This window comes from Zalophus californianus, chromosome 2 (genome assembly GCF_009762305.2).
Source record: "Zalophus californianus isolate mZalCal1 chromosome 2, mZalCal1.pri.v2, whole genome shotgun sequence".
Taxonomy (NCBI): Eukaryota; Metazoa; Chordata; class Mammalia; order Carnivora; family Otariidae; genus Zalophus; species Zalophus californianus.
The window spans coordinates 82,596,721-82,623,923 of record NC_045596.1 but is presented as its reverse complement, the minus strand read 5'-3'; the positions used below and the strand labels follow the sequence as shown (position 1 = coordinate 82,623,923).

At 37.4% G+C, this 27,203-nt stretch overlaps 1 long non-coding RNA gene across 1 annotated transcript; it reads right to left on the bottom strand.

Moving 5' to 3' along the window:
- Positions 1 to 737: 737 nt before the first annotated feature.
- LOC113925991 lies at positions 738 to 25,523 on the bottom strand. The gene is made up of 4 exons (XR_003521104.1): positions 25,391 to 25,523; positions 13,232 to 13,566; positions 10,754 to 10,891; positions 738 to 829 (listed from the first exon to the last, which is right to left on the bottom strand). It is a non-coding gene; the product is annotated as an uncharacterized LOC113925991 (long non-coding RNA).
- Between the last annotated feature and the right edge of the window lie 1,680 nt (positions 25,524 to 27,203).

The window sequence follows — 27,203 nt, the reverse complement described above, 5'->3', positions numbered from 1 at the left end:
ATTTACTTTACATATTTTAGTTTCCTCTCCCTTCTACAAGCTAATAACACTGAAACTGATACAGTACCCTGGGAGGAACTGAGAGCCAAATCATGTGTCAAGAGACCTGAAGTGAAGGTCTAGCTCAGCTCATTGAGTCATTGGTTATGACCATTTGGGCTACTTTTCTGAATCTTGGTTCCCTTGTTTTTAAAATGAAGACATTGGACTTCATTCCCCAGGAGGCCTTCAAACTCTAGCGCTCTCTGATCGCTTATTGGCCACGCTTCTGGCAGGGTTCAGAACTGGCCACCAGTTGGTTCAAAAAGAGCCTTCCATGAGAGGCCTACTTTCAGAGTTTGAGCAAATAATTGATGAAGGGGTAACCAGGCATCAGCGATAGTGGGAAGGTTTTATCAGCCCTATATTTGAAGGAAGGAAGTGAAAGAATAGTTACCAGAGCCTAAGGAGCACTGGGACTCTGGATGAGGGGCTCTAGGTGATATGTATGGAGGCTATGCTATAGCGAGAGGTATAACCTCAAAATAAGGAGGAGTCAGGGAAGAAATAACCTGACCTTTCTTTCCTCTGGCTTTCTAGTATCCTGCCCCTCAATGGCCAAAGCTGATTGAAAGCAAGAAGCCTAGTGATGCAGTCCCCAGAGGTCAGCCGACCAGGGCCAGCCCAGGGTAGAGAAGGATGGAGAAGGGTGTCCGTAGTGAGGAGAAGGAACTGCACAAATTCTGATATCAAATAAGCTTTTATTATCAATTCTTCTTTTTGCTGGCCATTCAAATAAATCTTAATGACATGTTTTCTTGGATCTTCTTTGGTGTTGGCCACTGTGTTCCTTGAAAAACACATCAACAAGAACAAAAAATAAGTACTGGTGAAGGGATCATTCTGCTCTGTTTATTTAATTTCTTCTTTGCTAACATTACTTCATTTAGTTCCTTCTGTTATCTAGCCAACTAGTGAAGTCTTTTCCATGCTGGTCTAGTTCACAGAGCCGTGGTATTTACATACCTTTTAAATTCCACTCTGCTCATTATCTAGGCACCATTTCTAAAAACCTCTGTAAAACCAACACATTAAAAAATATCACATTAGGGGGAGGAATAAATGACATTTTTTTAAATTTAAATAGTTGTATAAACAGCAAAGGTGGGTGCAGTTTACTCTGATCAGATAATGAGTTCGTCAGGTTGCACATGTATTCTGGAACAAGGATGATGTGTCAGATCTCACATCATGCATTTTGTGTGCACCAGTAGGTGGCATGCATAAATACCATGCAGCACGGCACCCATCTGCGTGAGATCTCTTCTACTGAGTGTCCCTGCAGGGAGCAACTCTGACTCCAACAAAGTCAGGTTTTGCAAAGGACTGCATTTATCTCTTGCTTTGATTCAACTCCCTGCAAAGGTTTCTCCAGGACACAGTGTCACTCTTACCAGGTCAAACAAGATTCTCCTGCCAGGCAGGGTGCCATGAAGAAAATCTAGCTTTGAGCGTGAGCCAAAAAAAATCAAAGTGGAAACAGAAATGTCAGAGGACTAGAGAGCAAATGCCAGGTGTCCCCCTAGTTATCATTAACATCAATATTTCATATGCAGTGGTTTTATTCAAGCTCACACAAGATAGAGAGGTCGTTGTCAATAACCTAAAGACGAATACAGAGCAAATGTTACCTTGTCCCTTGATCAGCTCCAGAAAGGTATACACAACAGGAATAACTTCTTTGTTGTACACTTTTGGAGGGGGTGGAGGGACTGAGGTATGGAGACAGAAAGGGAATTTGTACTCTCCGAGAATGAAGGGTGGAGCTCTACTTTTAATAAACTTTATTGAGGTTCACCTTGGAAACTCTGCAATTGACTCAATCTCTGGTTCTCCCTAGGTATGAGAGGCATCCAGCTTACTGTACATGAATCTCATGACTTGCCTCATGCTCTATAGGATACAGGCTTGGGACGTCTGACTCAGGAGAAGTGGTGGTATTTGTGGCCTCCATTGTTAGTATGCGACATACACTTTCTCCTTCTCTCACACAGGATGGCCCTTGTTCTTTGAGTAAAGTGAGAAGAATGATTCCTTTGGGTATTTTTTTAAAACAACTTCTGCATTTTGAAAATTCTCTTTTGAAATGAAGACTGAATTATTTAGATTTTTTTTTTGTCTTCTATCTGCCTCTCTGAGCAATTGTCAAGAGCAGACTATCCTGGAGGTGGGCCATTCAATCAAAGAACAATTGGGGGGAAAAAGTCAATCTGTAGTTTTAAATAAGAATATTCTAATTCCAACTCTGAGATGGATAAGTAGGCAATCATGGAGTGTGGTATCCCCTATGTGAAAGAGCGCGACCTTATATTCTAGAAGGTGCTCTCTGTTTCTATTGGTTGAGCCTCCTCCTTCCATCTCCCTGTCCTTGCCCAACATATTCTGTTCAACTTCTCTCCCCTAGACATTGCTTCTGCTGCATCCTTTACCGGGAATGGCTTTCTGAATTCTTCCACTCATCTTAATCTTACTCCTTTAAAGACTCAATCAAGCCCCTTCACATTCATAAAAACTTTCCTGACAACTGCAAACCATTGAATCTCTGAATTCTGTTTGGACCTTTACTTAGTACTAAAATATTCTCTAATAATTTTGATGTTATTACATTATTTCCCTTAGTAGAAAGCAATCCACAGGATATCTAGGTATGTGACTATATTATTTTCATCTCTACTGTGGGCGGCAGCCCAGTGCAAGGCACAGAGTATATAATACCTTCTTTTCAAATTCCACGTGGTTCTAGATTATTCTCCGTAACATCATCCTATTCTCTGCCTAAGTTTTCCTCTAGTAACAAATACTTCTATTTACCTGAGTCCTGTCTTTGCAAGAGCAAATAGAGGAGTAGATTTCTTCTCTGGCTCCTTTGTGTGCATGTTCAAGTGCGTGCGTGCATGTCTGTGTGTTTAGCAGGGCTATGGGGAGGAGAGAGAGAGAGAGACATTGGAGACTGAAGGACTGACCGGTATTTGGATGAGGGTAAGGACAGTGGTCAGACAGGAAAGAGTTAAACCTTTGAGAATCCTCCATTAGTAGAAAGCATAAAAATCAGTGGACTAAAACTGCTTTTTTTTTCCATAAAAGAAGAAAAATCAAGTTTTGGATAACAAAATGGGGAAATTTTTACTAAGTATTACATTTTTGAGTTTTGAGACAGTATCTAGTAAATGAAGCAATGGAAATAAATAAGAAAATGGAACATAAAAAGGTAAATACTTGACAGCCTTGTCTTGTCTATATTTTATAACAATAGAAGCTCTATAAGCTCCCTGAGGACACAGAGAGATAGCCTGGATATTTTTAGAATTGGATTATTTATAGCTATTTATTAAAAATACATTATGGCATTTGAATTTAATGAATACAAAACACTAGTCATAAATACTAGGGGAAAGAGTTAGGTTAATTTGGGGACCTAAAGGGATAATTTTATTTGGGTCATAAAATCCAAATGTTACGTCCTAGTGGTGTTTCTAAGAGGGTATTTAAGAAAATCACAGAATCTACAGAGTCTATCTTTTCTCTGACCCTGAGAGTATTCCCATTTAAATGACAAAATGCCTTATTGTGGAACATGGCTGTTCAGATCAATTAGGTGACCCATATAAGAAGAGTATATATTTTCCTGTATGTGAACCAATTCTCTAGCTAAGTATATTTTCATCTCTACATAAGCATATCTGTGTGTGTCAAGCTACACAATTTTCCCTTGGCAGCTTGAAACCAAGTTTGGAATATTTTGGATATTACATAACTAATTGTTCATAATTTGATATCTAGGTTGTTGAGTGTTTTTAGGCTGACGGGTAACCTTTCAGATCCAAAGAGAAAAATATCTGGTCAGATATGTTTACTTTAATAAGCTAAACAGCCTTGCCACTAACCTCTGTGGTGCCATTTATTTATTAAGAAAAGACACCCCCTCAGTGTAGGTAGAGCCTGCAAGCCACAGCTTGGCTCCTGAGCCTGGGCGGATTTCAGCCCCCACTCACCCCTGCAGCCTGGCACTGACGTATGAGACACAAACTGTGAAACAGTATGCCAGAGCTCAGAGTATTAAGATGTTAAACATCTAGCGCTGGAATAAGGCTACAGGAGACTTTGCTTGCATTTTTATCCAGCAACCAGTATTCTTGATAAACTGATAATCAGTCTCAGATACCCGAATCACCCTAGAGATGGGTAAGAGAAGAGGAAAGGTGTTCTCAATCTTCTCAACAAGGAGGAATACCTGCTATTGTTCTTCACTCATGAGGCTTATGTTTTGAGACAATCAGTTCAACAAAATAATTGAACTCCTTAAGTAACTATTTGTTTGCATATTTTGATCTTTTAGTCAAGCTGATGTAACTGCCAACAGAGCTTCTGATGAGCATATGATGAGTATTGTCATATTGGGTTGATATGATTTTTAGTTTAGACAAAATAAACATCTTTTTATTTAATCCATGTGTCTATGCCCCACATAAATGCATGATTTTCACATGACTTATGCTTTTTATATTTATTTACATACTCTGAGGGTTTGAAACTCTAAATTAGGTATAACTACTCCAAATTGTGTCATGAGTAATCTTTTCCTCTTAAATTTATTCTGTTCTCATTACTGATAATTCTGAGCTATAATGGAGGAAGAATTAAAAGGGCAAAATTTTGGGGATAGAGTAGTTAAGTGAGAATCTCTCTCACTCTTTGATTTATTTTCCAATGTCTGAAGATAGGAGAGGATTCTGTCCCAATCTTGCCATTTTACTTTATTTTTTTCCAACAGAAAACATTTTAAGTATATGCCAAAGAAGAGACAGATGTTAAGTAAACCTTGACTCTCCTTGCCTGATAATGGAAAAAAACTGGTTATCTTCTTTGGTTAGTTTTCATATATTGGAATGTATGAAAAATTAGAATGCCCTAGTATTCTACTAAAGTCATCAGGACGCTGAATGAACTGACTGGATTTAAAGGAAGAGAAATGAATCCCTAAAGAAAATTTGGGGAAGGGGATATGAAATAATATGACTGTGAAGAAGAGTAATGTTTCACTTATGCAAAATCCTTTTAAAAATCATATATAATTCTAGAAATATATATTCTAGAAATATATGCATGTATTCTAGAAAAAAAAAATACGTATATGGTGATATTGGGCCTTTGTCCTAAATAGAAAACACATAGCATCGGTCTCTGTTTTTAAGGTTTTTTTTTTTTTTTCCTAAAGAAATACCTGGCTTTTGATAATATGTGTTAGTGATTAATCATATTTTTGTCTTTTCTATTTGGGACAGATAATGCGATAACATGTGAGCAGACGTTGTCAGTACTCAGCAGATCCCCTCAGATCCCTCTGACTGTTCTGTGTGCCTATTCCCTGGCTTCAGTATGCTTGGCCCCTGGAGGCCAGCACTTGGATTCTCTTTGGAGGACTGCCCTTGGGCTACTGTTGCCATGGTGACTGCACGCAGAGCCAGCCAGCATCCCTCCCTAAGGTTTCGCGTGTCCTCAAGGATGGCCCTCACCAAGGACAGACTGGCACAGGTTTTGAAAGCTCAGCAAACTTGCCTCATGTTGGGATAAACACTGGGGTAGAATTTAGATTCCAGAGCTCTCCTACAGGATGAGACTGAGTTTGGGATTTTGCCTGAAGTTGTGCCCTCGCTTGTCTTCTGTCTTGCTTCTCCTTATCTCCTTTTTCACAGGTTTCTCTTGGGAGCCTTTCTGTATTGAATCCTCTTCTAATTGTCTTCTTCTGGGGAAGTTGACCCAAGACAATTTTCCAATATCATTGAGGTAAAAAACTGTTCACACGCATGTGAAGATTTAATACATCTTGGATGCCATGCTAATTTTAAGATAAAATAATGATGGTGTTTCCTCCCCATCCTCCAGCAAAGACTGGGAATCATGGCTGATGTCTGGGAAAGCATAAATGAAGCTAACATTTCTCCAACTAGAACCACGGGAAATGGTGGTAGATGTTTTTGATTATAAAAATCCCAATATATTGTTGGCTATATTAATCCATAGAAGCATCAATGACAAACTTGGTGAAATTGGGTAATTCATAGATATGTAAGATCAAAAGAATTAGCCAGAGACCTTAAGTTTCCTAAGAGAGAATGTAATAGCACTGCTTGTGGATGCATAGTGAGGCTGAGTATTTATTTGTTTATGTGTGAAAGAGTGAATGAACTGGAGGTGACATTTTTTTCTAGTCCTGGCTCAGCATATTACTTTAAATTTCTGAGCAAACCATTATGCTCCTTCTCTAGACCTCAGTTTATTTGTCTTGCACTACCTTTTGTGGTTTCAACTGAGCATTTTATATGATTTCATTTTTTCTCCTTTCTTAGCATATCCATTATATTTCTTTTCTTTTCTTCCTTTTTTTCACTTTAAGTGGTTGCCCTTGAGTTTGCAATATACATTTACAGCTAATCCAAGTCCCCTTTCAAATAACCCTATGCTACTTCACTGGTAGTGTGAGTACCTTTTAATAGCAAAATCATTCTAATTTCTCATCCCTTGTATGATTGCTGTCATTTTCACTTATATATAAGCATTCATAAGCATATGTATATGTGATATATACATAAGCATACATAATCTAACTGCTGGTGCTATTATTTTGCACAACCTGTTATGTGCTATGTCAAATAAGAATAAGAAAAGTTCTTATCCTACCTTCACTTACTCCTTGATGCTCTTCATTACTCTTTGTAAATCCAAATTTCTGACTTATATTGTTTTCTTTCTCTCAAAAGAACTTTTAACATTTCTTAGAAGGCTGGTCTACTGGCAACAAATTCCCTCAAGTTTTGTTTGTTTGAGAAAGTCTTTTTTTCTCCATCACTTTTGAAGGATAATTTTTCAGGGTATAGAATTCCAGGTTGGGGTGTTTTTGTTTTGTTTTGTTTTGTTTTCTGCCAGCACTTCAAATATTTTACTTCATTCTCTTGCTTGCCTGGTTTCTGAGAAGTCAGATGGAATTCTGATCTTTGTTGCTCTTTAGGAAAGGTTTCCTCTTACTTTTTTCAGTATTTTTTTTTCTTTACCTTTGATTTTTCTGAAGTTTGAAAATGATATGCCTGGATGTAATTTTCCCCCCATTTATCCTGCTTGGTATTCTTTGAGCTTCCTTAATCTATGATTTGGTGTCTGACATTAATTTGGGAAAATTTTCAGTCATTATTGTTTCAAATATTTCTTTTCCTTTCTCTCTTACTTCTTTTTCTGGTGTTCTCATTATACATATGTTACACCTTTTGTAGTTATCCACTATTATTGGATATTCTATTCTATTTTTTTTCAGTCATTTTCTCATCACTTTTTGGTTTTAAGGAATTCTGTTAATATATCCTGTAGCTCAGAGATTCTTTCTTCAGCCATGTCCAATTTAACTAATAAACATTTCCAAGTATTCTTTATTTCCTTTACTGTGTGTGTGTGTGTGTGTGTGTGTGTGTGTGTGTGTGTGTTTCAACTCTAGCCTTTGTTTTTGGTTCTTTCTTAGGATTTCCATCTCTCTGTTTACATTACCTGTCTATTCTTGCATGCTTTTTACTTTATTCCTTAAAATGTTAACTTAATTGTTTTAAATTAGCAGCTTGATAATACCAACATCCTTGCTAAGTCTGGATCTGATGCCTGCTCTATCTCTTCAAGTTGTGTTCTTTTCACTTTGGTATGCCTTGTAATTTTTTTCTTGATACCTAGACATGGCATACCTGACACTGGTTCCTATGGCATTTTCCACTGGTGAGTCTCTGGGATAGTAAGCTATGCCTCCCTATAGTCATCTGTTTGTCCCTCCAGTCTTGTGGGCAGCAGTTTGCCCTGTGGCCTCCCCCCTCTTGTAGATCCAAGAAGAGTTGTTCTGTTCAGCTTTTTACTTGTTGTTAGGATGAAGGGGCAACTTCTAAGCTTCTTACATGCAGAACTGGCCTCCCCTTGCACTGAATGTTTAAGTTCCTTCTAACTTTCATTTTGTGATTGATACTGTTTGTACAATCAAAAACAGACCCCTGAGAAAAAGTCATATATGAAGCTTCAGAAGCTGAAAAGCTTAAACAAATCTCAGTTAGTTACTAGTTAGCTATACTTCCCTGTGTCTGAGAATGTGGAGGGGCACTTGCTGGAACATCAGCAAGTGAATCTGCTAAGAATTGAGGAAAGCAGTGGAATATTCATTGGCTAAGAAAAAAGATATCTGATATCTCACTGGTGAAGCACAGCAGAATTTCATGCATTGGTCTTATTGTGCCCAGGATTCTATTGCAGATTAGAGCCTTGGAAGACTGCAAAGGGAATAATAGCAGGGACACAATAAAAGAGGAGAACATTACTCTCAGAAGAAAAGAGAAAGAAACAGAAAAAAATACTAATATTGTTTCATTTTAGGGGAAACATCTTCTCAAGCCTTAGGAGGCCCACTTTTCCCAGCCTGTCGTCACTGTGGGAATGTTGAGGGAACTGAAGATTCCCTGAGGTTCAGTCTGTAAGAAGCATCTGTCTTATTGTGGCCCTTAAAGATTAATTTTGATATTACGCATCAATTCCACAAATGCTCAAATGTATCATACAAGTGGGCTGGAGCCATTAAAATACTGAATATATCTTCAAAGTGCCAATGACAGTGCTGACCTGAGTCACCTTGGGTGTTAAGCTAAGGTTTGTGGGATAAAAGATCCCACATCCTTCATCGTTTTCTTTTCTTTTTAACCTCATTCATCTTCATTTTGAAACAGGGGTATGATCAGATAATGTCATTCTGGAGAACAGACTTTCAGAAAAAGTGTGAGAATTCTCTTTACATTATTAAAGTATTTATAGTCAGAAATACTTTACCAAAACTGCAAACCATTCATACTTCTCAAAGATATAAAATGACTTCTGATATTAGGATTTCAGGGATAGGGGCACCTGGGTGGCTCAGTTGTTTAAGTGTCCAATTCTTGATTTTGGCTCAGGCCGTGATCTCCGGGTCATGAGATAGAGCCCACATCTGGCTCTGTGCTCAGTGCTGAGTCTGCTTGAGATTCTCTCTCTCCTTCCCCCACAGTCCCCTCCCTGCTCTATAAATAAATAAATAAATAAATAAATAAATAAATAAAATCTTTAAAAAAAGGATTTCAGGGGTATATGGAAATTCAATCTTATTTTTTGTATTAACTATTTAATGTTTAAAATAAGTATGTTTATGTGGTATAAAATTTTAGAAGTATAAAATGAAATTTATACTTCTGCCCCTGTTCACCCAAAATTTCTTTGTGGAGATAACTAATGTTACCAGCTTCTTGTTATTTTTCAGAGTTATTTTATATAAGCAAATAGTTGTGTTTGTATGTGTGTTTTACACACTGTTAGGTACTTTTCTTTTTTCATTCAACAATGTAATTTAGAAATTATTCCATATTAGTACTGAAGATCTTTTTTCATTTTAACTATTGTTCAGTACCCCACACTCCCTATCCCTCTTACTTCCTTTAAAAAATAGAACTAATTGCCATCATTTTTTTGTTTATTGTTTCTGATGCCAAACTAGAATCTTAACTATGTGAGAGTAAATATTTTCAATAATTTTATTTACTGCATGCATTTCCAATGCCTCGTACAATGCCTGGCATATAGTAGACATACAATAAACATTTAAATGTGTTTCATGAATGAATATATTAGATTTTACAGCATATTTTATTCTATTATATGTATTTAACAGAATTTATTTAGCCAGTCTCCTATCAATAGGCATTAAGTTTTGTCAAGCTTTTGCTATTGTAAGCTCTGTTGCCACGAAAATTCTATTATGTCCATCAGTTAATCCATGAGCCAGTATACTTTAGATAAAATTCCTAAAAGTAAAGTTGCAGGTTCAAAGGAGGTGGGAATTTTAAATTTTGATTGATGATGCCAAATTACTCTCTTTATAATGATAATTTATATTTCTATCACTAATATATGTATGCATAAGTAAAGTTGTGCTAATTTTTTTAAAGGAAAACTTATATTGATTGAAATTGAAGTGAATGCATGGTGCTTTTCTCCATTAGGAAAGTAAGCTGGAAACTTAGCTTTAATATAAAATTAAATATTTTATTCTTTGCTTTTAAAGAAGAGTAACTCTATACAGAAGTCCAGAACAAATGTTAATTCATTGTCATCTAAGATTCCACATCTTCAATTCCTAAATTACAAATTATGATTTAAAAATAAATGCATTGTGTGCCTTTCAACAGTAAAATCATATTGAAAAATTTGAGCCAAGGAAAATTATTTGTTATTAACTATAATCATTAATAAAGAAATGCAAAAACTCAAGCTCTTTTCCAAATTTCACTATTCTTTATGGAGGACTTTAGATTTCAGTGTAATCTAAAGTCAACTGGGAATATATTTTTGGCCTCATCTCTATTCATCATCCTGAAAATTCAGTTTACTCTAATGTTAGAGCATTAAACCATAACAAAAGGGGAGAGTCAAATCTTATAAGCAGTGATGTGAAGGGAAAACACAAGTTATGTTATATGCAAAGGCATATATTTTACCAAAGCAGTTTGTCTATACTTTGTAATTAGGTAGATTAAAATATTTAATGAAATTTCAAAGAGGAAATAGGATTAGAAATCTTGATTAAGAAATTATTACTCAAAGAAGAAACTTGCTGATCATAGTCCCTTTCCTTGTTCCTACACCCCCCAAAGGAAATAAACCTTGTTCTTACCTTGGAGACAAGGAGCAAACATATTTTTCTATGTGTCATGTTGGAAATGTATAGAGGGAGCCCTTTAAAACCAGGCATAGTTGCTCATAATGCTCCAAATAGCAATATTTCCTTTCAAACAGCATATCACCAGGCTGCCTAAAGAAAGAAAGAGGTTTTTGCTTGGGATACAAGCAATGAACATAGTAAATGGTTACACAGAGAACCCAGAACTGGTTTGAAAATGATTCAACTATGAAAACAAGTGTTTAGTGTGAAGACTTGTTGTGTAAGGAAATGCCAGTATTTATTTTTGGAAATGTCAGAGAATTTAAAAGAAACTTCAATCCCAATTAAAAAAAATTTTAATAAACTTCAATAAAGAAAAAACTCTTCCTATTGGTTGATTGAGTTCTGGACATAATTTTAATTTAGTATGATGTGTTTTCCTTAGAGTTAGGATTTCCCAATCATGAGCAGAGGTAGGAATTGTAGTAGGACTAGCTGTACCTTTAAAGTCTAGGATCTGAGAAGCCAATAGAATTTTCAAGGATCAAAAAATAGATATAAAAAAATAAATTTTGGTACATAATCAAATAGGTGAGCCAGTGGGTGACTGGAACCAGAGGTGGCAGATCTAGAATGACAAATCAAGGCTCGCAAGCTATTGGACATGAGAGAGATGCGGCAGTTTTAGAAGAAAATAGTCTCAGACCTTAACTAAGGTGGAGAGACAAGATTACTGATCAGAACAAGTCAAGGCTTCATTTGAAGAGAAATGGAACAATAGACTAAAGCAGAGATTTTCAGAAGTACAGTGCAGCACATCAAATATGAATAAAAGGCAACTTTAGCAACACCATTTCCAATATGTACAGGTGTTTTATTTCTGTTGTTGTTGTTCCTCCTACCGGCCATTCTTCTCCCTTCTTTTGTTCTACCCCCTCACATTACTGGGACAGGGTCATGGTGCCTGTTTGGGTATTAGACTCAACTTTGCCACAAATTGCCTTTCTTCTGATTCCACTTAATCCTGGCCCACCCAAGCTCAACGGTGATTCTTTGAATACTGGAGTCTAACTAAATTCTGGACTTGGCACTGAGTTATCTTCTCTTGACTCACTCTTGTCTATTGGCTTTTGGCTTAGGCAGCCAAAATTGGGAGGGGGTGCTCTATACACTCACAATTTCTCTTATGCGCTCACTCTCTGAACTACCCCCTCCACACACACACACACACACACACACACACACACACACACGTGCGCCCCCCCTCTCCCAATGCTAGAGAGTGCCTTTCCATGGACATATCCAAAGATCAATATCGACAGTCATTCAGATTCTGGGGAAATAGGACCAGGACCCAATTATTATACAATCCAACGTTGGTAAATGCCGATGATAGTAACAGTGGCCCAGGAACTAGGCCTTGTGCTAGGTGCTTTTCACAGCTTTTCAAACTTATTTCTCACAAACACCCAGGGTGTTAAGTATATTACTCCAATTTTAAGGAAAAAGGAAAATGAGATAACTTGCCCAAAGTCAATAGGTAGCAATCTAGGATGCAAACCAGACAGTCTGTCTCCAGGTTTCACAATTTTTAACAGGCATGGGATCACATCTATAGCAAGAGAACACTGAACTTCATGCTGATAACTTACTTAGTGACCTAGATTTCCAAAATGTACTTTAGAGAAAACAGGATTGGTCTCAGAATTCTGGATATGCTAAACCTTCAAGCGACAGCTAGATACAGTTAATCTTAGACTTAGCCTAGCTGAGACTTTGGATTTTGCTGACTAGAAACAATGAGGCCTCCAGTCAATTTACCAGGAGCTTTTACTGCATGGGGGTGGAAAAAATCTTACTGGTTTCACCAGAAGATAGTGTGTCAGAGACTGGCTAGATGCTCACTACCAATCCTACTCCTCTTCCTGGACACGTAGACAACATTTTTCAGCCTCCACTGTAGTTAGGTTGGGGCTATATGACTGTGTTCTGGACAATCCAATGTGAATGTAAGTGATGTATATTGCCTACAAGTCTGGCCTTTCAAACAACTTGCATGATTTTGATTCATGCTTTCTTTCGCTCTTCTTTTATGACTGGAAGAGAAGAACTCTAAAATGACCCAAAGACACAATGGAAGAAGGCTATTTTCTGAGTCATTCTCTAAAGGAGAGCTTTTTAGGAGAGGGCTGGGCCTATGTGGAACTGTGTCAAGAACAAGTAATAAACTTTTAAAAAATTTATTTTGCAAATGTTAAGCCACTGAGATTAGGGTTATTCATTACAATAGCTAATGTTAATTTGCCCTAAGTAAGGATGTCAGGCACTTCCTTGATACAAAGAAGCAGTACAACTCCTTGTAGAAACCAGTCCCCATCTGGCCACATTGTTCTTGGGTCTTGGGTACACTGGTGCCTAAAGGTTTGAGAGGCACTGGGAGGACAGGAAAGCTGCTGCATTAAAACCCAAATAATTAAGCAGAGAACCCACCTTCTGCTTTGTTCTCACCAGACCCATCTCCCAGGAATAGGGTCCTGTCTCTGTTCTGCCCTGCATTATTTCTGAAGAATTATGAAAATAACCATACTCAACATATGACCAAACATGTCTTCTTACTGCATGCAAAGCTATGGCGTGATCAGATGTTGGATCAAAACTCCCTTTCCTCTCTGCATCTTGGTTGTATGGCTTATATCTCTTATCGATCAGGCTTGAAGACCCAATTGATCCAGGATACCCAATGGCAGAAGAGCTGAATAAGGATACTTGTAGCAAGCACTTTACACCCCAAGGCATTATGTACATTATGTTGTATGTCACTGAACCTAAAACAAACAAACAAACAAATTCAGCAACCAGTGGCTAGGTCACAATGTCTTATGGATAGAGATATCAACTCTGGGTCTGAGACTGGGGGGCACCAATAATTTCTCTTATATCCATGGAATACCCTGGGAAATAATATGCTGCTCACACGAAGTTTAGTAATTAGATAGGATGAACATAAAACTGTTAAGGGGAAAAAAGAAAACCAACTGTCTAGCCTAATGAAGCAAATCTCTCCTCAGGTCCTCAAGAGTATTGCAAGTGTCACACCTAGATTGTTCTCACATCTGAAAATGTTAAGGGTTTAGCAAAGCTACTCATGGCATTGCTTCCTCAGCATCCATTTTGTTTGGCCAAGTAGGCTGCGGGGGCTTTACACTGACACTAGTCCCTCATGTGAGTGCATGCCCTAGACAATAGCTGCAGAGTCACAGGCAAATGAAAGTTCCTGACATGACTCCCCCCGACTGCTCTTGTGCTCAACAGTTTCCCCAGCCTCCCAGCACCTTAGATAAGACCCCGCAGGGCTTACCCAAACCTCATTCCTATGGTTTAAATTGAGCAATCTGTCCCTAGCCTGGGAACCCCAAAGCACTCCACCAAAGGACCCCTTTGAGGCTTGTGCTTCAGGTCCTGCCTCTCCCTGCACTCAACCTTGACCTCTCTGTGTGACATATAGTGTACTTCCTTCAGGGCCTATGAGTAACAAACTTCTCTACTTCAATTATTTCAATTTGTCTTGTGTTCTTTTGTTGAACCCTGGCTCACCATCTGGCACCCTGTGCTCCACTTAACAAATGTTAATTTAACAAAGCCATAACAGAAGGTCAGCAGTACCAAGATAAGAGAGAGAGGCAGAGAGGGAGAGAAATTAAAAGAAACCATGAAGTACCCCTTAAAAAAATTCTAGTTACTATTCTTTGGTATATTTTTAAGATGATTTATTCCCAATGGAAAGAAAACAAGCTATTTTCTTTCAGTCACAAAGGATAAAAGGTTATCTATGTCTAAATTTAGGAATGAATCCAAGTCAGTTGTATGATGTAAGTCCTCTCTCACGCAAAGAAGTGGCTATAAGTGGAATAAAGTCTTTTATACCCCCAAGAGTGCATTTCCTTATTCCAATATTAGAATCAACAATAGGGTCAACAGAGTCTTATAGGGCAGTAACTCAGTAAACAGGAGATGTGTTGTCTATGCTTAATTGTATTAAGAAAGAGGACATTTTGTGGCACAAAGAACATAACAAGTTGGAACTTTAAGAAACAATGAAGTCAAGGTTTAAAGGAGGTGCAAGGACTAAACTCGTTAATTAGCAATCGTGCTTTAAGCTAGAGCATTTATACTAGAGATCCAGAAGTGCTGACCTGACATTTGCTTTATTCTTTGTCACATGTTGACAGGTGCCCTTGGAAGAGCACATTTGAAATATCACAAGTGCAGATGTGATCAGCAAGTCTGAGGGTTTTATTGATTTACTATTAATATCTTATTATTTGCTATCTCCGTTTTAGCTACCAAAAACAGATTTACTTATTCCTTATGACTATTAATGTTTACTTTGCACATTGGGCATATAGAAATCCCTTCTACATCATTCTCTGAATATATTACATCTATCAATCATGGTAGGCATTTAAATTGTCTTAAGACATTTACTATTATAGATAATCTCGTAATGGACATTGCTGTGTATACCTCTTTGTGCACCTGTATAAGAGTTAATTTTAGTATTTAGTATTTAGTTTAGTATTTACTAGGATTAATTTCAGTATATCGTGTAACAATCTAATTGTACTTATTTATATTTTTCATATAGACAATCAGTTATCCTAGCACCATTTAGAAAGTAGCCTATCCAGCCCTTATTCATTTCATAGTTTATTTTACATATACCACATTTCCCTATTCACTTGAGTTTGATTCAGATTTTTCTATAGTATTTTATCAGTTTTCTTGCTCTAACACTATGCCAAGATCACATTATCTTAAGTACTATAGTCTATGAAGTAGCTTCTAAAGTGGCTGGCCCATGTCACATTCACACCAGCAGTGAATGAGCTCCTATTGCTCCATATCCTTGTCAGCATTTGGTGTTGCCAGTGTTTTGGATTTGGGCCATTCTAATAATAGGCCTGTAGTGGTATCTCATTATTGTTTAAATTTGAAACTTCCTAATGACATATGAAGTTGAGCATATTTTTGTATATTTATTTGTCATCTGTATATCTTCTTTGGTGTTTGTTAAGGTCTCTGGCTAATTCTTTAGGGAAGGTGTTTGTGTTCCTATTGTTGAGATTTAGGAGTTCTTTTTGTCTTTTGGATACAAGTCCTTTATCAGATAGGTCTTTTCCAAATATTTCCTCCTACTCAATGGCTTGTCTTTTCATTCTCTTGACAGTGTCTACCACAGAGAAGAATTTTTTTTTCATTTTAATGAAGTCCAGTTTATCAGTTACTTCTTTCAGAGATTGTGCCCTTACTGATGTATCTAAAGTCATTGTCAAACCTAATATTATCTTGCTTTTTTTCTATGTTATCTTCTAGGAGTTTTATAGTGCTATATTTTACATTTAGGTCTATGATCTGTTTTGAGTCAATTTTTGTGAAAGGTGTTAGGTCTGTGTCTATATTCGTTCTTTTTAAAAATTCTATTTATTTGGGGCGCCTGGGTGGCTCAGTCGGTTAAGCATCTGCCTTCGGCTCAGGTCATGATCCCAGGGTCCTGGGATCGAGCCCCACATCGGGCTCCCTGCTCAGCGGGGAGCCTGCTTCTCCCTCTGCCTCTGCCTGCCTGCCTGCCTACTTGTGCTCTCTCTCTCTCTCTCCGTCAAATAAATAAATAAAATCTTAAAAAAAAATTCTATTTATTTATTTGAGGGAGAGAGAGAGAGACTGAGAGATAGAGCAGGATGAGGGGCAGAGGGAGAGAGAGAATCCTGAAGCAGACTCCCAGCTGAGTGCAGAGCCCAGTGCAGGGCTCTATCCCAGGACCCTGAGATCATGACCTGAACTGAAATCAAGAGTCAGATGTTTAACTAACTGAGCCACCCAGGTGTCCCTATATTCATTTTTTTACCTGTGGATGTCTAATAGTTTCACCAGCATTTATTGAAAAGGCTGTCTTTGCTCTATTATATTGCTTTTGCTCCTTTGTTAATGATCAGTTGTCCATGTTTGTGTGGCTCTGCTTCTAGGCTCTCTATTTTGTTCTATTTATCTATTTGATTATTCTCTCGCCAATACCACACTGTCTTGATTACTGTAGCTTTATAGTAAGTCTTGAAGTCAGGTAATGTTAGTACTCCAACTTTGTTCTTTTTCTTTAATATTGTGCCAGTTATTCTGGATATTTTGCTTCTCCATATAAACTCTAGAGTTAGCTTGTCAATATCTATAAAATAATTTGTGGGGATTTTGATTAGAATTGCACTGCATTTATAGATTAAGTTGGGAAGAACTAAGATTTTGACAATATTGAGTCCTTCTATCCATGAACATGGAATATATTTGTTTGTTTAGTTCCTCTCTGATTTCTTTTACCAGAGTTTTGTATTTCCCTCATATAGATCTTGTATATATTTTGTTAAATTTATACCTGAGTATTTTATTTTTTGAGAGCTAATGTAAGTGTCATTGTGTTTTTAGTTTCAAATTGCTGGCACATATGGGAAGGTGATTAATTTTTGTAGATTAATCTTATATCCTGCAACCATGCTGTAATCATGTATTCATTTCCAGGAGTTTTTTGGTTTTTGGTTTTTGTTTTGAGATTTACTCCAAAAGTGATCATGTCATCTGGAAACAAAGATGGTTTTATTTCTTCCTTTCTCATCAGTATACTTTTAATTTCCTTTTCTTGTTTTATTGCATTAGCTAGCACATCCAATATGTGATTGAAAAGGAGTGGTGAGAGAAGACATCCTTGCCTTGTACCTGAACTGGCAGTAAAGCTTCTAGTTTCTCAACATTAAATATGATGTTAGCTGTGGGGTATCTTTAAGCTTTTCTTTATCAAATTGAAGAGGTCCCCCCCTCTATTCCTAGTTTACTGAAAATTTTTATCATGAGTGGGCATTGGATTTTATCAAATGCTTTTTCTGCATGTATTGAAATGATCATGGGATTTTTATTCTTTCATCTGCTGATGTGTTGGATTACAGTCATTGATTTTCAAGTGTTGAACCATATTCTAAATGTTGCATACTTGAAATAAATTTCATTTGTACATTGTGTATAATTCCTTTTATATATTGTTAGATTTGTTTTGATAACATTTTGTTGAGGATTTTTGCATCTATGTCCATGAGAAATAATGATGTAGATTTCTTTCTTCACAATGTCTTTGTTTGGTTTTGGTACTAGGGTCATGCTGGCCTCCTGGGAGTTAGGAAACATTCCCTCTTCTTCTATATTTTGGAAGAGATTACAGAGAATTGGTATAATTTCTTTTTTAAATATTTGGTAGAATTCCCAATTATACAATTAAGGTTTTTCTACCACATCACTGGTTCTGGTGTGGGTTGATGCTCATGGGTAACAATAAGTTGTAATTCTCCATTTGTCTATCTGTCTCTTCAGTTTCAAAGTCAGTGGTTTGCCCTGTGACTTCAATTTTTTGGTGGATCTAAGAAGAGTTGCTGATTTTCAGTTTGTTCAGTTTTTTATTTGTTGTTAAGTGGTGTGATGACTTCCAAGCTCCTTATGTGCTGGACTACAAACTAGAAGTTCTTAATGTTATTTTTTAACATGAAATATTGGATATTTTACAGCTAATTAAATAGATTTTACAGCTTTCTTACAGTTTATTTTTTCCCAGTTAGTAGTTAATTAAGCTTACTAACCTATTTTTAAATTTGTGTGGACAGCATTCTTTCTTGTATATCACGATTTCCCTCTGGGTTCAACCTTTATTTTGCTTAAGTACATCCCTTAATTAACTTTTTAACAAGGGACTGTGGGTGGTGAAATGTCTTGATTTATTTTAATACCTAAAAATATCTTTATTTTCCTTGATTTTGTTTGTTTGTTTTGTTTTGGCATAGCTCTAAAAAATACTTAGGGCTACAAGTGTGTTTGAAGTGTTGATGATCAGTGTGTCCTGTAATTCACATTAATTCTCACAGCTAGCTGTGTTCTTCATCTGCCCATGAGCTGAGTGATCAATTGCTGAGTCATATTGTCTTGATTTTTAAATAACAGTATAATTGGGCTTATAATTCTAGGCTAATAGTTATTTTCCTCCAGACAGTTGAAAGTATTTCTCCATTTGTTCTGGCTGTTTATTTCTTACATGATATTAGGGATATTTCAAATCTACTTATGAATGGAAGAAATGGCTTAACTTTTTTACTGGTCTTGGCTTCAAGTAGTAAGTCTAGATCTGGTCCTCATCTGACTTAGAGCACTTTTAAATATGAAGCCTCACAGACCAATGGCTTTAGCCATGCTCTACAATTTTTTTCCTATTTTTTTTCTATTTTAATCCACAAAATTGTGCATATGCTTTTTTAAAAATATATTTTATTTATTTATTCATGAGAGACAGAGAGAGAGAGAGAGGCAGAGGCAGAGGGAGAGGCAGGCTCCCCACTGAGCAGGGAGCCCGATATGGGACTCGATCCCAGGACCCCAGGATCATGACCCTAGCTGAAGGCGGACATTTAACCATCTGAGCCACCCAGGCGCCCCTATGCATATGCTTTTAAAATCCAACATTTCCACTTGGTTTTGTTTGTCTTCTCTTTTCTATCATTCCCACATACTTGAATCAGAAGTTTTGTCTCTGTTTACTACATCTTTAGCAGATGTTGAATTATATTTCTAAAAAGTATATGATCATGTTACACCTCTACTTAAAATGTTTTTAGCTTTCCTCAAGATTCATGTTGATAACTTTTAATATGCACACAAAAATTTCCAAAATCTGACCCCTGATTAAGCTTACAGCCTCATCTCATACCACTCCCTTGTATCCATGCTCTATTCTAGACATACTAAGTTTCCTCTTAGTTTAAAGATTTTCATTATGTCAAACACCTGAGCCTTAGCAGTTGTTGACATTTCTGTCTAGAATAACCCTCTTTTGTCCTTCTGGTCATCTTCTACTTCATCATTTGCATTCCTCTAATTTCCCCAAGCAAAATGATATACCACTGACATTATGTACTCCTAACTGAAGACTGTCATCACAATATTATTCCTTACAAATGTGTCAGCTTTATTATTTAGAGCCTATACTACCTAATAAAACTTTCTGTGATGTTGTTAGTGTTCTGTGTCTGCATTGTTCGAAAGAACTTTGCGTGATGATAAAACTGTTACAGATGCAATGTTCAAGATGGTAGCCAGTAGCTACACGTGTCTACTGAAGACTTCAGATAGGTTGAGTGACTGAATAACTAGTCTTTTTTTCAAATTGATTTAATTTAAATAGTGACACATGGTTAGTGACTACTATATAATAAATGAAATTCAAGATTCTGATGTTTCAAAAGCAGAAAAGATGTGGGGCCACCAGAATGTGTGCCCAGATATAGTGGTTCAATAGGACAATAAAAAGCATTTTGAGAGGAAAGGATTCCAAGTTTTAACAAATTTGTGAAATTTGTGTCTTTTTATGCCCAATAACTATCCCATAGTGGACGTTCAGTACTCAATGATTGTTAAATGAAGGAATGAGCAGATTCTAGTAGATTGAAGAATTAATGTTTCTACAGAAGAGCTGACAAAATCAAGGGAACACTTTATTACCCTAGCAGAAGATAAGCTTTTATTCTTTTTAGTTTGTTCAAAGCTATTTCATTGGTTCAGCTTTTCCAGGGTCCTGAGAGGGAGAAAAACAATACAGGGACTAAGGAGTAGGGTGGCTTGGAAAATCCATAGAAATATAGTTCTGATAACTGAGAGATTATTTCACATTGAGGTTTCTCTTATTATGGTTTTAGAAAAAGTCAATGCCAAACATAAGTATAAACTGATGTGAAGTTTTCTTTAGTCAGAAACCTAGTTCTTGGCAAGAAAGAGCAACTGTTTTATATCCTCATCCATAACATCAATTGTTCCTTTTTCTGCCTATAACTGAAGAAGTCCATTTACTTCTAGTTTACTCAACAGAGAAATCTAACTCCAATTTGGGACAGGAGCAAATTTTCTTTTTTTAATTTAGTCTTTTCGTTAAGGTCCAGAAAGCAAATGGGGAGAACTACCTTCAGGAAAAACAGTAACAACCTTAAATTTATCATGTTCATAAACTGACTTGAGATTGTAGAAACTTTTCATCCTATGAGAGTAGCAAGAAAAATCTGAAATGCTGAGGTGAGGTCAGTGTACAGAAAGAAATGTTACTGAGCAGGTGAGCTAAGACAGTAGATAATTACTAAGTCTGCCATATTTGTGTGCCTGTAAGAGTTTCAGAGTTTTCAGTGCAACCATGAACTAAGGTCCTCTGGCTTGATCATAATTGTACCAAGTGCACATTCTCAGTGTATCCACGTTTCCTTCATTGAGATGTCTAAGATTTTTAAAGAAGGCAAAGCTGCTACAGAACCCATTAAGGTTGGTTTCTGGAGCTTTGAATCATCTTAAGAATCTTATAAACTGATACTTTTAAGTTTTTTGTTGCATAATTCAGTGTATTATTCAGCATGGACTAAGTTATGCCACAGTAACCAATAACCCTCAGATCTCAGAGTCTGAAAACCCAACAAAGAGTTATTTCTTGCTTGCTTTTCACCTCTTACATGTAGCATTCCCTGACCCAGGCTGAGTCAGGCTCCACCTTGACACATATTTTTAGTTTCTTTTTGCAAAGAAAAGAGGAATGTGGCAAATTGCACAGTGGCCCTTAAAGCTCCGCCCAGGAGGGACACAGGTGATGACAGCTACATTTATCTGGACAATTGCAGGTGATTTGATGACGTTAAACTTTCAATGATGTAAAGAAGTGCAGATCTATCATGGCTTGGAAGAAGGGGAGAAGAAGCAAATATCTGTGAGCATCCCAGAGGCCACCAGAATGTGTGCCCAGGTATAGTGGTTCATTAGGACATTAAAAGTATTTTGAGAGGAAAGGATTCCAAGGTTCAATAAATTTGGGAAATTTGGGTCAAAATGGCATATATTTCTTTATTTGCAGATAGTTAGTATTTAATACTGTAAAATGGATTATGAATATCTAAGAAGGGGTTAATATGAGGTATTTTTCAAATTCATTAAACTGTGGGAGAAACACTGTCCAGTGGCCTTTTCAAGATAAACTAGATGGTGTACTTTGAGTCCTTCCCCAATTTATCTAATTTCTCTTTATTTATGAATGGCTTATCTGATACTCATTTAAAAATTATAAAAAAATAATTATTTGATTAGAGAGGGATAATAAACAACTTTTCCAAATAAGGATAATGGATGCCTACCTGGAGCTCTTCCCCCCCTCCCCCACACTCCCAGAAAAGTTATAAACTAGAATGTTAATGATGGATGTTGAAGTCTGGAGTGGAAGATAGACTATAAGGTGTACTTCAGATTTTTCTGAAGCACTGAAGTATTGTCCAAGGCTTTACACAAACCACCTGAATATGATACATCTAAGTTAACAGCTTGGGAGTGATTTTGTTTTTAAAAGCCTACCAGATATCAAGGTATGACTTAAGTACGAATGCAATGCGTTAAAAAAGTTAGTAAATAATGTTCTGTATGCTACCTATTTGATTAAAGTTCATTAACTCTTGCTCGGAATATTACATTCTGCTAATCTGGAGAAAATAAAGGTTGACACTTTATTTCAACTGTGAAGAATTATCACATATGAAAACTTCATATGAACTGTGAAAAATATATCACATATAAAAGTAAAGTTAAATAGTAGAAGAAATCTTAGAAATAATAAATCATTAATGAGTCACCTCTCTAGAACTCTATTCAGTAATTCTTATCTGTTAGAAATACAGCTGTACAACAGGAAGCAGATTACAAAAATTCATCTGAGTCACAAAAATCCCTAAAATAACATTTATGGATTCGTTAGTCACAAACTTACTTCCAAATTACTTTTATTTTGCAAACAACTCTAACTAGGGTAGTCGTTTGGTTTCTAATTACAGAAACTGAAAGTAACATATAAAAGAGAGTAAAACTTGCCAAAGAGGAATATATACCATGAAAAGTGAATGGACAGTTCGGACAAGTGACTGAAGAGTCTAATGAGTGAAATACTTAGAGGACGCAAGTCTGGAATGATGTTGCCTAGGGCCAAAGAAGCTAGCTCAATAATTCATACTGATGATGATCCTTCTTAGTCATCAAAAATTGTTAATTATTGTTGGTGCAGTAGCTGAGAAGTCAGGGACTTCTATAGTATCTTTGAAAAACTCTTCCATCCAAAATTACAAGAAAAAGAAAAGGAAAAAGGTGGGTGAAAGCATGCATCCCTAAGAAGCTGTCAAACTCAAGTATCCAGAATGATCCATTCTCCAAGGGTTTTTAGTTCTTCCACATTGTGCTCTTGAGAAACAAACCAAAAAATCTTTTTGACCTATAGGTGGCAATATTGGTATTGTTCAAGTCAAGCACAAAAAGATGGGATGAATAAGGAAACATAATTTAATGGTTCAACAAAGAAAATGACTGAATCTTTGATGAACATAAAATAACTTGAAAAAAGAAGTAAATGTGCCAAAACTCATGAAATGAGTCCTTACTTATAAAATACTCCTATTGAATTATAAATTCGAATTAAAAAAAAAACCTGAATTACTTGTCCTAAATAATGAGTCCTACCATTATTGTACATTGAATGTATTTTGTTTATTCAGTGGTTTGTTAAGCTACGAATAAAATTTTTCACAACTATATTCCTAATGCTTTTGTTTTCATTTAAGAATATTAAGGTAAAATCCAAATTATACGGTCCAATATACACAACTAGTAATTGTGTCAACAATTCCGTGGAGAACCCCAAACCACTCAGCTGTTTGTCCCTGGGACACTCAGTGAATTTCCAATGTCTGTTAAGATAATGGTGACCTGCATGCTGGCTTGTATGGTAAAAAGAACTTTCAGCACTTTAGTACAAATGTGTTTTAACTGTTCTTCAGTAAAGGTAGTATTTCTTAAAGTTCATAAACCTATGCACCAATTAGTTCAACAGAAAAGTGCTATAGCCTCTCTCCTACCCCTTCCTAGATTCTGATATTGCCCCTTAGGAACCAAGTACACATTTCTGTTGAGAACCATTTATGTACCCCAAACTCCCCCTCCATTTTACTTTCATACAATTTAGATGTATTTTTTCATTTTCTTATTAAAAATTATCATATTTATTATGTGTCTGTTTTCTCTTCCTCACTCCAGAAATTCTGATTTGTTTCATCTCTCCAAGTTGATCACCACAGCCCTGAGGAAAATCAGTTTAAGTTGATGAATATTACACGGAATAGAAAACAGAGTAGGGTATGTGAGCAAGCCAGCAAGAGAGAAACAGAAAGAGAGAGAGACAGAGACAGAGAGAGAACTATAATGATATGGCATGAGAAAAACATTGACTAACAACTTTTGGAAATCTTCAAGTAATAAAAACAAGCAGCATGCAGGATGTCTTACCTGCTAGACCCGACATATCCAATATAATAGCTGCATGTGGCTATTTCTAAATAAATTTAAATAAAAAATAAAACTTCAAGTCCCCAGAGTATATGCTATCTTGTTTAGTGCTGCTTCTCTTTTGCTTATACTCTTATCTCTAGCTTTCTTTCCCCCCTTTTTACAAAGCTACCATGGCCAAGTCCTTTGACCAAAGCGACATGCTGCAAAGGGTCAACTTAGTCCTGACAATGGTTTTCCAAGCTCGCTCCAAAGATTGACCTGGCATCCGTTCTGTGCTGTACTCTTTAATTAGCATTAATTAATTTACTCCTTTTTGGATTTTCAATTTGCCTCGATGAGGCATTATAAATTAGAAAATGTAACATACTAAGGTTATAATTTAAAGGGCTCTCAGCTGATAGCTAATTAGCTTGATTCAGGAAGGATAAACCAAAAGAATGAATGTTTAATGCTAATTTAAAGGACATTAGTTGCCATGGGCAGAATGATTAAAATGCCACTGTTTGAAGCAGAAAAATTAGAATGCAGCAGCAGTGGCAACCATAGATGATCAGTGGTTTTCATATTGTGCCCGGATTATATGACACTCCATCACCTGCCTGCAAAAAGTTCGATGAGTTCTGGAGAGTTATTTTGGTCTGATTAGGACACAGAGCGGGCAAATTGTGAGTACTCTTATCTTTCAACATGGTTCCATTCCTTTCTTATCAGGCATGCGATAGAATAACATGCTAGAATGAGCTGTGTTTACCTGGCTTGATGCATTCATGACAAGCAATGGGGGGTTGACCCCAGGTTGTCCTTTCAGCCTCGTTAACAAACACTTCCATAGCACTTACTGGGTGCCAGGTACTCTCCTAAGTATTTTGCAAGTATTGACTCAGTTAATCATTGTAAAAAAATCTATGAAATCTGTACTATGCTCACCCCCATTTTTCAGACAGAAAATTGAAGCACAGAGAGTTTCAGTAATTTACTCAAGGTCACACAGGTGATAGGTGGCAAATCCCAGGTTTGAACACAGGCAATCCGACGTCAGTGACTTTCGTCTTAAGCAGAAAATAATTCCAATGCCGTAGATCATTAGCAGTGAAAGATGGGCTCGCTGTTAGCTTCAAATGTACTATTATCACCATCCAACGTTTATCATCAAAGATGCCATCACTCTGAGAGCTCTAGGACACAGACATAATGAAATGTAAGAAGACGAAAACCACTTACTCTGTATCTAAACATTCTCGAGAGGATCAGCAAGATGTCTCTAATGCTGCCAAATAATTAGCGGAAAAGCAAAGGCATAAAGCTTAAAACAAGATTGTTCCTTTTTCATTCAATGATTCCAACATTAAAAAAAAAAAAATTTCTACGAAGTGAGGCCCTAGTGTGAGCGCTGGCCATAGAGGGATGAGGTGGACCCTGTCCCCAGCTCAGCAGGAGCTACCGGTCAGCTGAGGACAAGGACATAAACACAACGGCAGTTTGCTACAGCATGGAAACGCTCGCGCGGAAGAAAGAACACATATAGAGGACTAAAAGGAAAAAAGAGTAGGGAGAGTTCACCGGGCTCCTGGAGTGAGAAGAACAGGGCAGGGAAGTTTCCAGAGGAGGCGAGATTTGAACTGAGACTTGAAGAATGGGGACCAGGGAGAGTGGAGGGTCTCCCAGCGGCAGCAATAGTGACAGTTGGGGCTGCCTAATGCTTTGTTTGTTGTGGCGGCCTGGCATCAGCAGCATCCCTGGCCCCCACCCACTACATCCCAGTAGGACCTTCCCCCAGGTTAGGGCAATTCAAAAATATCTTGAGACATTGCTAAACATCCCCTGGGGGAACCAAATCGTCCCCAGTTAACAAAGGCTGAGCTTGGAGGAAATAGCGGTGGGAATGGCTGGGGCGGGGGGGGGGGGGGGGGGGGGGGGGGGGGGGGGGCGGGGGAGAAAGATACCTGCCAGGGAGGGACACGCCTGGAAAGAGCTGGATGTGGTTAAGTATGAGGAGCTACATGGCTGCTCGTGGTTTTGATGATGACCGAGGAGGAAAAAATGTGTGGCGACCTGGAGCGAGCCTGTAGCAAACACAAACAGGCCAGAGACTTAACTAGAGGATACAGTGAATCATATATTCAAGCCGTGCCGCCCCAGCTGACTGCGGGGGGCCAATGCCAGCATACACACCAATTAGGCGGGTTGCAAATAGATGTGGTGACTCATTCTGAGCAAAGGAGCCGCATTCTCTTGGAAGGCAGGCTGGAGGCTTCCGAACAATCAGACAGCTGTTTTCTAAAGGAAGTCAGACGTGGTCCAGCATGGGGAGAGAGGGGATGTGGAGTTCACCTCTGTCTTTAAGCCATACCCGTGGACAGCATTAGACTAGGCAGTGGGTTATCTTCAACTCTGACAGCCATCGGTGTATTCAGCGAGGCCTCCCCAAGCACTAAGATCACTTCTTCCCTATTTAAGGAGAGTCTCTGCCATACTTGATGACAATCCTGTTTAGTGCTTCAGTCCACCCCTTTTAAACTTTAATTTTTTTAAATATTACCTTTCATTACACTCTTAGAAGAGATGAAATCTAATTCGATTTCTCCTTGATGACTTAAGGGGGTCACTATCATCATCAGGGCCGTCTCTCTAAAGGATGGTCTAATGTATTTCAGATCCTTTGGCAGGTTAAGTGGGCCAACGACTGCAACTATGGTTTTGTAAATTTTCTGTCTCATTATCACAGGTGGATGTCAGATGCAGATTTTCACAACGTTCTCGTTCTGTGTTCTCTTTTGCCATCACTTGAAAATGCTGTCAGTAATCTTTTCCTTTTTTTTTTTTCTCCAAAGAAACATGACAACTAAGTTTGCTAGATTCGTATGTAGGAACAACTAGTAAGTTCTGTTGATCATCACAAACACTTATGTAGTGTTTAACATGCCAGGCAGTGTTCCAAGTTTTCAAACTTCTCTATGTGGAAAGTGTTTGGGTTTTAGCACGTGGAGTTTTGCAACTATGTTAGTGGTCTTTCTGTTTCTGTTCAAGTGCAGTT